Source organism: Phyllobates terribilis, unplaced genomic scaffold, assembly GCF_046119375.1.
Source record: "Phyllobates terribilis strain yellow unplaced genomic scaffold, ASM4611937v1 Scaffold_5__5_contigs__length_657084704, whole genome shotgun sequence".
NCBI classification, from domain to species: Eukaryota; Metazoa; Chordata; class Amphibia; order Anura; family Dendrobatidae; genus Phyllobates; species Phyllobates terribilis.
The window spans coordinates 34,609,945-34,624,258 of NW_027362765.1; the positions used below are offsets into that span (position 1 = coordinate 34,609,945).

The 14,314-nt window shown below is 43.0% G+C and overlaps 1 pseudogene; it reads left to right on the forward strand.

Moving 5' to 3' along the window:
- Nucleotides 1–7,274, forward strand: part of LOC141271410 (uncharacterized) — a 140,666-nt pseudogene extending 133,392 nt beyond the window's left edge.
- Nucleotides 7,275–14,314: the final 7,040 nt, after the last annotated feature.

The following is a 14,314-nucleotide window of genomic DNA, read 5'->3' on the forward strand; positions in this document are numbered from 1 at the left end:
GATAAATGCGCTACAGTGGTGTATATCAATCACCAAGGGGGAACAAGGTCCCTAATGGAAGCAGTAAACTATCTTTTCCATCTAGCAGAACAACACCTTCTACCCTTAACAGCGTTGCATATAAAGGGGACAGAGAACACCAAAGCAGACTTCCTAAACTGCAACAGGCTGAAACAAGGGGAATAGACCCTTTAACTTCGAGGTGTTTCAGCAGATAGTCGACTTGTATGGATTGTCAAAGATAGACCTGTTTGCTAACAAGCAGAACAGGAGAGTGAAGAGATTCTGTTCATTAAATCAGATCCCTTGATGCTTCAAGATAGTATATGCCTTTCCTCCAATAGTCATGATCCCACAGTCTTGAGAGATATCAGGGAGGATCCGGCAAGGGTTATTTTGATTGCTCCATTTTGGCCTTGGTTTTCCGTAATGAGGTTAATGTCTGTGTCCGATTCATGGGTCCTGCCAGAAACCTTCTCACTCATGGTCCAGTGTACCACTCAAGTGAAATGCTTTAATCTAACAGCATGGAATTTGAGAGGGCCCTGTTGAATCTGAAAGGGTTCTCTCCAGTGTCTTCCATCCTATTGAAGAGTAGGAAATCAATAACAAAAATTTACGTCAGTATGTGGAAAGTTTGGGGTTTTTTTTTTTTTTTTTTTTTTGAGGGAAGGTTCCAATTAAATTCATCATAGAGTTTCTCAAAGGGTTAAGAGCTAGGGTTAGCTACGAATACCCTTAAGGTTCAAATTTCAGCCATGGGAGTATTATAAGATTACAATCTGGCAGCTAATAGATGGATATCGAGGTTTATAAAATCCTTTGCCAGATCTAGACTAGTCACAATTCCAAGGGTTCCCCGATGGGGCCTAAACTTAGTACTGAAGGCATTAACCAAAACTCCATTTGAACCTTTGCAAGATTTATCGGTTAAGCACCTTACTTTGAAGACCATTGTATTAGTAGCACTGACCTTGGCCCATAGGGTTGGGGATATTCAAGCCCTTTCAATAAACCCTCCTTGTACTCAGGTGTACGATAATAGAATTGTATACCTGATCCGGTCTACCTTACCAAGGTAGCAATGAGATTCCATAGAAGTCAGGAGATGATCCTACCTTCCTTCTGTAATCCTAGGAATTCAGGAGAGAAAAAAAAAATTCAGAATCTTGATGTCAGAAGAGCTTTGATTGGTTACAAACATGTATTCTATCAGTTGAGAAAAAAAAACAATCCTTGTTTGTAGCCTTTCAGGGCAGCAGAAAAGGGTGTAGGGTATCAAAAAGTACCATAAGAAAGGTGGATCAGACTATTAGTTTACTCTTCTAGTAATGTGCCGGTTCCAGAGGGCATCAAAGCTCATTCCTGCAGAGCTGTTGCAGCCTCCTGGGTAGAAAAAGCGGAGGTATCTATTGACCAGATAAGTAAAGCCACAGTATGGTCTTCACCTTCTACTTTCTTTAAGCACTACAGACTGGATCCTCCTCCTGTGATCTAACCTTTTGGTAGAAGGATGCTGCAAGCGGTGGTCCCTATCTAAGGTGTTTTTGTTTCTCTATCAATCTCTCAGGTGTGCGGTCATGGGTGAAGGGAAAACAGCAAGGTTACTTGCCGTTTTTTTTCCAGAACTCATGACAGCACCTGCATATTCACCCACCCCTTTCTCACGGTGTTTAACTATAGAGTTGGGTGCTGGGTATGTATATCATTTTTGGATGTCCTCCCATGCTGTGTAACACAACTGATGTGGGGGGAGTTACTTCCCTCTTATTTCAGTAGGTTTTCTGTTCTTGATGGGTGGATCCCTCTCTCAGGTGTGCTGTCATGAGTTGTGAAAAAACTGGTTACCGATAAGTAACCTTGGTGTTTTTCCTCAAGACATTGTACTTTTAGTGGTAGATCTAGGTCAAAATATTTTCAAACTCTCAATTTGTATGACCTTTTAAAAGAGATCCTAAAGTAGTAAGAAAAATCCAGCAGGTAAGCATGGTGGGGGAAAAAAAATTACAATGGTCCTTTTATAGATATTGTGTATCATGCGTGACCATTCGGTCAGAGGAGACCTTTATCAAACATACATGTGTATCAGGCCACAGGGTGTAGGAGAAGATGTAGAGGAGGCAGCACTGTGTATACACCGGATCTATAAGGACCACTGTAATAAGTCATGTTTTTTTTCACCATACTCGCCTCAGATTGCCAGATTTTTCATACTTTTAGTATTACGGATTAGGATCCTATCCGGACACCTACCTCTGACCTGGAGTGCTGTATTTCCTTCCTGACATTAAGAGATCCCACAGCAAATAATTAATAATAAATAACATTTCCCCTAGATCTACATGACATCAGCATCATTTTTCAAACATCCTTTCATCATTTTTAGGAAGTTACATGGTTTAAATTGTTTAGCAGCAAGTTTTCATACGTTCAAAGATATTTACAAAACCTTTTTTTTTTTGGGGGGGGGGGGGGACTTAAAAAAATAACTCTTTAAGTTTCTTTGAGGGGTCTAGATTTTATATAACTGCACTACTCATACAATCCAAAACCACATTTAGGAAGCTAATTAACCCATTAGGTGCTCCACAGAAACTAAAACCAAGTGGAATGCAAAAACGAAAAACTATTTTTAATTAATGTTCATTCACTTTCATGTAAAAAAAAAAAAAAAAAAAAAAATGGACTGTACATAGAATCAAAGACTCATGCAATGTTAAGGAACCGTCACACATAACGAGATCGCTAGCAAGATCGCTGATGAGTCACGTTTTGGTGACGCAATAGCGATCTCTCTAGCGATCTCGATATGTCTGACAGGTAGCAATGATCAGGCCCCTGCTGTGAGATCACTGATCGTTACAAAGCTTCCTGGACCATTCCTGGGTCGTTGCGCTCCCGCTGGGCAGTGTGCATCGCTGTATTTGACACCTTGTCAACGATCTCGCTAGCGATTCAGAACTGAGACACATTGAGGTGCATAAATTGGACTTTTCTGCGTTCATCGTCCGTGATTGGTGGTCGCTACTGCGTCCTTGTTTTTTTCAGATCCCACCAGCGTTCTCCGGCTGTGACTCCACTTTGAACAAATCAGACATCTTTAGCGAAGTAGGTATTGTTTGGGGTCTCAAATGAGTTTCCATTTTTAATTCATTTATAGGACATCTACCAATTATCTGCTATCATTGTTCTTCAGGGAGGGAGGGAGGGCTTGGCTTCTATCTGTATATATATGCTTTTGCATGGGCAGATATTTTAGGGGTCTCGTGCACACACACCCACACAGCACATTTTCTGACACGCTGTCGTGGCCAACCGCTTCAGAGTTTTTCATACGCCAATTAACATGAAGCTTAAATCAATAGACTCTGTTCTTTTGGCCTGTTGCACGCTTCAAAACTTTCTTCGTCGACGTGATGCAATTACGTACTGTCCGCCTGGCTTTGTGGACTCTGTGGACCGAGCCAATGGGGAAGTGGAGCTCGGTGAATAGCGTGCAAACGATCCTGCAATTGCAGGCCTTCAACCAGTGGGACATGGCAGAAACACCCATGATGCGAAGACCTGCCGCGACAACTGCTGCCAGTATTTTAATGGTCCTGGTGCCCCGTCACACATAACGAGATCGCTAACGAGATCGCTATTGAAGCCAAGCCCTCCCTCCCTGAAGAGCAATGATAGCAGATAATTGGTAGATGTCCTATAAATGAATTAAAAATGGAAACTCATTTGAGACCCCAAACAATACCTACTTCGCTAAAGATGTCTGATTTGTTCAAAGTGGTGTCACAGCCGGAGAACGCTGGTGGGATCTGAAAAAACAAGGACGCAGTAGCGACCACCAATCAGGGACGATGAACGCAGAAAAGTCCAATTTATGCACCTCAATGTGTCTCAGTTCTGAATCGCTAGCGAGGTCGTTGACAAGGTGTCAAATACAGCGATGCACACTGCCCAGCGGGAGCGCAACGACCCAGGAATGGTCCAGGAAGCTTTGTAACGATCAGAGATCTCACAGCAGGGGCCTGATCGTTGCTACCTGTCAGACATAACGAGATCGCAGCGAGATTGCTATTGCGTCACCAAAACGTGACTCATCAGCGATCTCGCTAGCGATCTCGTTATGTGTGACGGGGCCTTTAGTTGGAAGGGACCTCCAGGGTCATTGTGTCCAACACCCTGCTCAATGCAGGATTCAATAAACATCTCAGACAGATGTCTTGTCTAGACTCTGAAGATTTCCATTGAGGGAGAATTTACCACCTGGCAGCCTGTTCCACTCATTGATCACCCTCACTGTCAAAAACTGTTTTTCTAATCTGTATCTTCTCTTCAGTTTCATTCCCTTGCTTCTCGCGTTTCCATGCACAAATGATTATAAGGATGACACCTCTACAATGTGACATCCCTTAATATATTTGTAGACAGCTATTAAGTCTCCTCTTCTTATTTGCAAGCTAAACATTCACAGATCCTTGTAGGACAAGTTTGTAGTCCGCTCACCATCCTGGTAGCTCTTCTCTGAACTTGCTCCAGTTTTTCAATGTCTTTTTTTTTAAAATGTGGTGCCCGGAACTGGACACAATATTCCAGATGAGGCCTGATCAAGGAGGAGTATAGGGAGATAATTATTTCACGTGAGCTAAACTCTATGCTTCTCAATACATCCTAGAACAGTGTTTTGCCTTTTTGTTGCGACATCACTATTGACTCACTGACACTTTATTGCCCAGATGTAGAATCTTGCATTTCTCCCTGTTAAATACCATTCTATTAATTGTTGTCCATTGTTCAAGCTTATGGAGATCCTTCTGAATTCTTTGTCTTCTCTAGTGTTGGCTTTCCCGCCTAGCTTTGCATGGTCTGCAAATTTGATTAGTTTACCTTCAGTTCCCTTATCTAAATACGTTATAAAAATGTTGAAAAACACTGTGGTCCAGGACATTGTTCTGGTTGTTCACCTTAGGATATTGTCTGACTTAAGGCCCCGTCACACATAACGAGATCGTTGATGCGTCACGTTTTTTGTGACGCAATAGCGATCTTGCTAGCGATCTCGTTATGTCTGACAGGTAACAACGATCAGGCCCCTGCTGTGAGAGCGCTGATCGTTACAAAGCTTCCTGGGTCGTTGCGCTCCTGCTGGGCAGTGTGCATCACTGTATTTGACACCTTGTCAACGACCTCGTTAGCGATTCAGAACTGAGACACGTAGGCGTGCAAAAATTGGACTTTTCCGCGCCCCTCGTCCCCGATTGGTGGTCGCTACAGCGTTCTCATTTTCCGCCCTGCATAAAGAAGGCAACAGAATAGTGATTCCATCCTTTGTTTCTGGCCTCGTGCTGGATTGCAGATCCTAGCAGAATTCTCCAGGCTGTTGATATGTGGAGTCACAGCCGAAGAACACTACTACAATCCATAAACCAGAACGCTTGTCGGGAACAAAGCCCAGATGAATGGATACAGAGTCACAGCCGCCAATCAGAGATGAGGGGGCGCGGAAAAGTAATTTTATGCACGCCTTTGTGACACAGTACAGTCCCTATCAAGGTGTGGATCGTTGAAATAGCTGCTGTGTGAAAGCGTCCCAACGACCGCCGAGATCGTTAGTTAGATCGCTGGGGCAGCCGAAATCGTTGGGAAGTTCTGCATGTTTGGCAGCTCCCCAGCGATCCCGAAACCGTGACGTAATAACTATCTCGCTAGTGATCTCGTTATGTGTGACGGGGCCTTAACTATGGTTGTATACAAATATTTAGGTAAATGGCAGGGTTCAGAAAAGGACATTTAGGTATTGGAATGCAGATTTTGCTGGAATAGTTTTCAGATTCTTAACATGCCAGAATAACAAAGTAAAACAATAGAAAAGCCATAAAGAGGAATTCATCTATAGATGTATTGGGTATTTTGACCCCATAGGCACTTAATAGATGTCGCAGAGTAATTTCCATAATTTGCCAAAGTTCATCCTGCTACAGCAATCCTAAACATGTGGATGCCAAGTGTGGCTTATTGGTTTATGGAAGCCATGTTGCTTTTCAAGAGTCATGAGCTACTAGTAATATGGAAACCTATTTTTCCATTATGGACCTCAGTGGGGGATTGCTTTTTGCTGTATGAGTAGAAGTTTTAATTGGTATAATTTTTGGCTACATGCTTTTTATTCCAATATTTGGGAGGCAAAGATAGCCGAACATCATGGTCTACTGGCTCTTGATTTAAAGTTTGATTTATTGTGAACTGTTGTCTTACTGAATAATTTGAATTGTGACTTGCTATCAGTATTTCACGTACTAATTATGTAAAATTATAATATTTTATTCAAAATAATTTTTGCTTCATTCTTGGCAGATGACTGTACCAGGAGATCAGAGGGACATCTGACATCTTCATTTTCTAAATTGGATGACCTTAACAGCACACTCGCTTGCTCTTCGATTGGATCTTATTTTGCGGATACTCCATCTTTTCACAGTGAAGATCTGTCTTCTGATCCTGTTACACAGGTCCTGTCTTCTGATTCATCACAGAAATCTTTTAAAGACAAAACAAATCCTGTTAAACAAAAGAGCATTCCCACACTGGAAAAGCCATATTCATGTTCAGAATGTGGGAAATGTTTTGCATATGAATCACAATTTACTCTACACAAGATAACTCACACAGCTGAGAAGCCATATTCCTGCTCACCATGTGGGAAATATTTCAACAAGAAATCAAATCTTCTTAGACATGAGAGAACTCACACACAGGAGAAGCCATATTCATGTTCAGAATGTGGGAAATATTTTACCCAGAAATCAAATCTTGTTACACATCAGAAAACTCACACCGGGGAGAAGTCATATTCTTGCTCAGAATGTGGGAAATGTTTTAAGGATAAAGCCCAACTTGCTATACACAAGAGAATTCACACAGGGGAGATGCCATATTCCTGCTCAGTATGTAGGAAAAGTTTTAGGCAGAGAGCGCATCTTGTTATACACCAGAAAATTCATACAGGATTGAAGCCATATTCATGCTCAGTATGTGGGAAACGTTTTGGCGTGAAATTAAATCTTGTAATACATCAGAGAATTCACACAGAGGAGAAGCCATATTCATGTTCAGAATGTGGGAAATGTTTTAGGCAGAAATCAAATCTTGTTATACACCAGAGAATTCACACAGAGGAGAAGCCATATTCATGCTCAGAATGTGAGGAACGCTTTAGCGGGAAATTAAATCTTGTAGTACATCAGAGAATTCACAAAAGGGAGAATGTTCCATGCTGAGTATACCCCAATACAGCATAATCATAACATTTGATAAGTGTTGCCAACTTAATCCTACACTTAGGACACTCGGGGTTCCTTCTTTGTTTTCCAAATTTGACTATTTTTGGTATCAAATCCTATGTATAACGAACATTTGCAAAATTCTATACTCTGACAAAGTATTCTAGACTATTTTTATTTATTCATTGGTTCAACTACATTCTTCCATTGCCTTTATCCTGTTCCGTCATTGACATTAGATAGCCAGGATAATATTAATCTTACTACTGCAATTTGTCAGTAACAATTTAAAAAATATATAATATCCATAAAGGGGTTGTCCCATGTACAAAGTATATTTTAATCAATAGATCTTGAAATAAAAAGATCCCCAACTGGATGTGTTTAAAAAAAATTGCTTCTGTGCTGATATAATTTTCGAAATATGTCCGTACTCTGTAATGGTCGTGTCGGACCATACAGGAACATGGTCTGAACATACCACATGTCCAGGGCAGGGGAGAAACCTAAAGAGTATACTGACAGGACAGTACAGAATCACAATTGATTCTTTCTGTGAGGTAAAATGTTTTTAACCAGAATAGAAATGTTGTAGCTAACAAAGAATCAGCTGCAATCCCATGCTGTCCTGTCTGTATCTTCTATGTCCATTACACAGTACAAAGCAGGGGCACGTTTAGAAGATTATCTCGGCACAGGATTTTTTTTTTTTTAAACATATCCAGTTGTGGGACTTGTTTTTACTCCAAGTTCTCTTGATTAAAATTTACTTTGTTGGGGGGACAGCAACTGCAAAGCCTGCTATAGTAATTGTAGCTATGAAATGCACAAAGGAAATTGGAATTGGCAATCCCCTCTCTTTTGAAGATAAAGCTGCTTCAGCGTATGCTGTATGCTTGTACAGGCAAGCTTAAATTTTTTTAGTGATATTTTCTTTTTTAAAATACTTATTTTCTATCCATATTGGGCTAAGTGAGTGCATGAACAAAATGATGGACTTATTTATTTTTTTAAATCAAATATGTTTATGAATTTTAAAGAGAAACTGCAATAAATTACCCTCCATAATTCTCCTTTCTCCCTACCTGTAATGCTAAGATACAATTATCTATAAAGAGACCGCCTGTAGAGAAATATTGGGGCTACAGCAACATCACATTTTATACAGAAGAATAGATAAATCTCCATAGTTCTCTATACAAGGACATATAGATCAGACAAGGGCCTCATATTTAGGCAGTTTCTATTCTTCTCAAGCGTTCTTTATATGAACAAGATCAGTGAGTCTCCTTATACAGCATAGAGAAGCTCCAGGGACCAAGACCCCCGTCTCGTACTAACACGCTGGGGGTCCGGAATATCCAGCCTCGGAGCCCAGATTTTCTAATTTTGGGCTCTGGTATTTCATTTAGAATAAATCACTTTCTCATACAGTCCTGTAGTAATGAATTTGTTAATTACGTTTTGTAAGAGGGTTTATATGAATCCATCTAAATATTCTCAACCAATGTGCAAGAAACAATAAATGTCCTACCGCAGTTTTATCATGTGTGTCCAGTGTCAGTTCTTTTACATACCCAAACCTGCTGATGATGGTTTATTTACAATTGTAGGTTGGGCCACTCCACACTGTCAACTGCTTTGTGCAGCATCTAATGAGCCTATGATCCCTCCTCTGTAATTATTTGATGGCTTAAGAGATGCCTAATATTTGTGGAGGTGGATATTCCAGGCATAAATATGGTTTTCTACTGATTGTATGATTGAATATAGTGTTATACTCTATCTACTGACCAGTACTTTTCCCAATATCTAGACATCAGCTGTCAAGAGAGACAGGCCAATATGAACCTTGTAAGAAAGCATCTTTCCCAGGCTTTGGCAAGACCTCCTCCTCTATGGCGTCTTGCATTGCATTGAGAATGGCAAAAATCCCCTAACCAGAAACTTATTAAACACGTCCACTAGCTTTGTGTGACATAATAACTTTATATCTTTTCCTTGGAAGGCCATCCACCCAAGGAGGCTTTTCAGTGGCCATAGACCCTATAGCTAAAATGTTTCCAAGCTTAGAGGCGCATTAGAAAAGCCTCTTGATTCTCTAGATTGTGATACCAGATTGGCCTAATGGAGAAATAACGTGATCTAAAATATTGCAAACAGTGAATTAGAAGTATAAAATGTCAAGTATTTTCAGTATGGAAGGTGTATCATGTATTTGAGCCAATGTGTGCAACTCCTTGTTGGGGATTACCGTATTTTTCTGACTGACACACTTTTTTTTTTCCTCTAAAGCTTTGGAGGAAAGTGGTCGGTGCATCTTATAGTCCGATATTCATAAATACTAAGGGTGGTGGGGGGAGCTACAGCAGCGGAGTAACAGGGCACAGGGGGGAGAAGCCACCTTCTGCAGCCTACACTGTGCCTGCTAGTAAAGAAAATGAATATTCGCTGCTCCCCATGGGCGTGGGGAGCAGTGAATATTAATTTTCCTTAATAGCCGGCACACTGCCTGTAGCGCGGCTCCTGGTAAGTATGGACCCCATCATCCTTGTATGCTTGCCCCCCCCGATCCCCATCACGCTGCACACAAAAAAAAAAATAAACAATCATACTCTCCTCATCCCTCTGCCGCTGACAGGGTTCACACTGTGTGAGCCACACATGGCGTAACTGCCATGCGCCGTCACACAATGATCTGCTGTGCCAGAATTGTCACTGCTCCCCACGCCGGCACTGTGTGTGGGGAGCAGTAATCATTCATTTTCCCTAATAGCGCGCACACTGTAGCCGCAGCACGGCTCCTGCTGCCGCTCTGCGGTCATGTGGGCCCGCTATTAAAGACCATGAATATTCACCACTCCCATGGAAGTGGATTGTGGTGAATATTCATGGTCTTTAATAGCGGGCACACAGACCGCTGGCCGCAGCAGGAGCTGCGCTGTGGCTGCAGTGTGTGCGCTATTAGCGAGAATGAATGTCACTGCTCCCCATGCACATGTGCTGGCGTGGGGGAGCAGTGACTATTTTGGCACAGCAGATCATTGTGTGACGGCGCATGGCAGTTACACCATGCGTGGCCCACACAGTGTGAACCCTGTCGTCAGCAGAGGGACACAGCGCTGGAGGAGAGAGGCGGTGAGTATAATTGTTAGTTTTTTTTTTTGTGTGCAGCATGATGGAGATCAGGTGGGGCAAAGGATACCAGGATGAGGCATGGTCATGCATACAGGGATGAAGGGTGCCATATATATCAGGATGGGGGACATTAACAGAATTGGGGGACATTACCCCTATAACAGTGTCAGCAGCAGACCCCCTCACCCTTAACAGGGCATCATGACCACATTTTTTGCTTTACATTTTTTTTCTATTTTCCTCATCTAAAACCTAGGTGTGTCGTATGGTTCAGTGTGTCTTATAGTCTGAAAAATAAGGTAGTTACCTTTACCCCTACTTCAAAATAATGTTATTTAAAGAAAAATCACTTCTGGGGATGATCGAATGTGCTTGGTGATACTCTAATATCAATAGAGTTTCTGGGTGCTCGGATGTGCTTGTTACTGAGTAAATACTGAGCGGTGCTTGATTTCAAGCTCTAATCCCCACCCTACATGTTTGGTGCCTTTTTACACAGCCAGTAAGAATTCGGGGATTGCCTGCGAGTCACTGTAATGCTGTAACCCACTTTGTTATTGGCATTACTGTGATTGGCTGGCTGCATGACGGCCTCATGGATTATGAAAGGACAGGCGCCACCAGGCTCAGCACACATCAGTGTCTCCGGTACGTGTGGTGACAGTTTCCACAGGTACCGGAGACACTTGCACACATAGACCCATTCAAATGAATGGGTATGCACACATGTCAGTGTGTCTCCACGGACCATGTATCTGTGGGAAAAACACGCTGACATGTCAATTTTTTGCACGGGCCACAAAGTCCCACACACGGATGACATCCTGGGAATCAGCGGTACAGTTTGTGCTGTTTTCAATCGCGGGGTGCTGAAGGCATCTCTCATCATTGGTCCCTGCTGGCGCTGCGATCAGCACGGGCAGGGTAAAATGTTGAGAGTTGTATTCAGCACCCCCCTGCGTGCCCGTCTACAACAAGTGTAAAATTAAGAAAAAAATAAACAGTTATACTCACCTTTTAACATCTAATTCCCTGAAGCCATTGTCCCCTGTAACCAAACAAAAAAAAAAAACCCACAATATCCCTCACCTGTCCGAAGTTGAAATAATCCAGTGTCTCATGTTGTAATATATCTGTGCGATATTTCGGCATCAGTGTGCGCGGTGGCTTTAGGCAACCGCATACATGGGGCAGAATGACTCTCTGCAGTGAGCGGGATTCTGAACTCACTGAGCTCATCCGTATACTATTTGGTGCTCTGAGGTACATTTCAGTGGTTTCTAAGGCTCCCAAATAGCATTGAAAAACTTATCTGAATTCAACTACTCATCCATATACCTATACATTCATATGTGCTTAGGTGTACATTGTGGTGATGTATAACCCTCCAAAAAGTGTTCAAAAGTTTTGTTGGTCTACTCACTCATACAGTATTGCATGTTTTACTGTGTAATAATGACCCTTAGCTTGTAATGTCCCTCAACCTGTAATATTGTCCCCATCCTTGTCCCATCTTTTAGTAATGTCCCCACCCTGGCTCCCTTTTTGTAACTATGTCCCCAATTCTGCTTCTCTTCACATACACAAAAAAAAAAATCTTCTCTCCTGCCCTCGATACCTTGGCTGACAGCATCCTCTTCCTCCTCCACAGCCATGCCACTTAGCAATGACGTCATGTGGGGCCAAGCCGGAACTCCGGCCTCTGATTGACTGGTGGTTGGTACTGACATTGTGGTGCATAGAGCTGGTCTCTGCACCGCAATACATTTCAATTGAATGTGCGTCCAAAGGCGCACATTCAGTTGAAAAGAGGCGCTGACGTCCGCTGGCCCCTGGATTGCTGGACATGATTGTCTCAGGGGCCTGAGGGCCTCACAGCAGAGCTTCAGGGGCCGCATGTTTGAGACCTCTGCTCTAGGCCATACTGCTAGGTGTCCAGAACCAGGACCTTTGTCAGATTGATTACTCTGTTCTCAGTCACTTCTCTGCTCAGGATCTTGCTTTCCCCTGTCTCCTCTCTCATTAGTGACATCCACATCATGCAGCAATGCTCACATTAGATCTTAGGTCTTTTCTCTGCACACTCTGGGCCTGTTCTGCCTTCCTGACAGGAGCTGTCTCTTGTTCCTTCAGCTTATCCCCTCCCACTCTGGGCAAGTCCCAACCATTAACTCTTGCTGTCCCTACTGTCAAACCACACACATTATCAGCATTATTAACGCAAGTCACAATAAAATAATACTTGTTCTTCAAGGGGGAAACGCGGGCATTATGTCCATCTCCTTACAGCTACACACCCAACAGTCAGATTTGTTTAGATCTCTTACTGAAACATGATGCAAAACAAGTACGTAGACTCTAATCTTCACCTGAAGTGTAAGGTTGTGGACTGTATCATCCAGTTCCTGTCTCAGAAGACAACAATCGCATAGTCTCATACATTTACATTGCCATTAGTGTTGAGCGAGCACTAAAATGCTCGGGCCGAGCTCACCGTGATACTCTGGTGCTCGACCTGAGCAACGAGCCCAATGTTAGTCTATGGGAGATCCGAGCATTTTTGTGGCAGCACCCCCGGCAGTCTTTTAAAAGTCTAACAAGTACCCAAAACGATAGTGACAGTGCTCAAATGACATGGGGACAGCATGGGGATCACCCCAAGAAGCATTTCTGACCCCCAGGTCCCTGCTGTCAATAACGTGGACAGAGGTATTAAGCCACTTTTAAGGGCTCACAATAAAACGTTCAAAAACAAAACTGTATAAGGTAAAATAAATAACAAAAAAAAAATATATATATATATATATATATATATACTCCTCCACACCTTGGGCTATGTTCACAAGTAGCATTTTTTAATGCGTTTTTTGCACTTTTGTATTGCTTTCAACCGTGACAAATGCATTCACTGGGAAATGTCATTTTAACATTTTATAATCTTATCTGGCCATGTGCTGTGTGACACATGCATACAGTGCTGAAAAGGCATGGGGAAGACCCCTGGAAGCATCTCTGACACCCAGGTCACTGCCTAAAAGTGTGCCCATCAGAAGTGATCCTTGCCGCATCAGAAGATGCAGACTTGCAACTATCCCTGTGCAAGTCCTTGTCCCAGGGCAGTGTTCTTGTCCCCATTCCTTGCAATGCAAGCGCAAATATGCTGCCAACCAACCACTCACCCGCAGGCTGCAATACCATACTGCGAGCTTTCACTTGAAATGGGGCCTTTTAGTTTGGAGGAGGCCGAAGCTGGCCACTACCTCATGGCTGCTTCGGCAGCGAGGTATCCATACTCTGTCCCCAGCCGCCCCGCGGCCGCGTGTCCACACGCGGTCCCCAGCCGCCTGGGGGCGACCGGGTGTCCATAAACGGTCCCCAGCTGCCCCTATTTCTCCTGTTACCTTCGCACACACTTTTCTTAGCCTGGCCTGTTTTAGGGCAGCATTGGACGAGCCCACCAGAGAACCAGACTCCTCCGGTGGGCCCTGGCTTCTCCATTAGGGGAGTTGAGAGTGCCAAGGTGAGGAGCATGATGATGATGATAGAAGTTGGTATCTGCTTTGTTTTCTTGGAATGCAAGCGCATGTATGTAGTAGCGGTTAGGCCTGAGGTGGTCAGCGTTTTGGCGCATATCCTACCTCATCCGAGGATTGTTGGATGTTTTCCTGCTACTATCCCAGTTCTATGACTCCCGTTAAAACAAAGCTTCAGGTGATAAATGATGGATGAGGTGGTGGCAAAGGAGAAAGAGCAGGAGGAACAGGGACCATTCGCATCAATATCAGGCCAGTCAACCACACATGTCTTGTAGGATATGTTTCTGTACCAAAAGGAGCGGTTTGGCTACACAGTTATAGGGCATACAGTGAGTGCAATGCCTACCAAAAATTTAGAGGCAC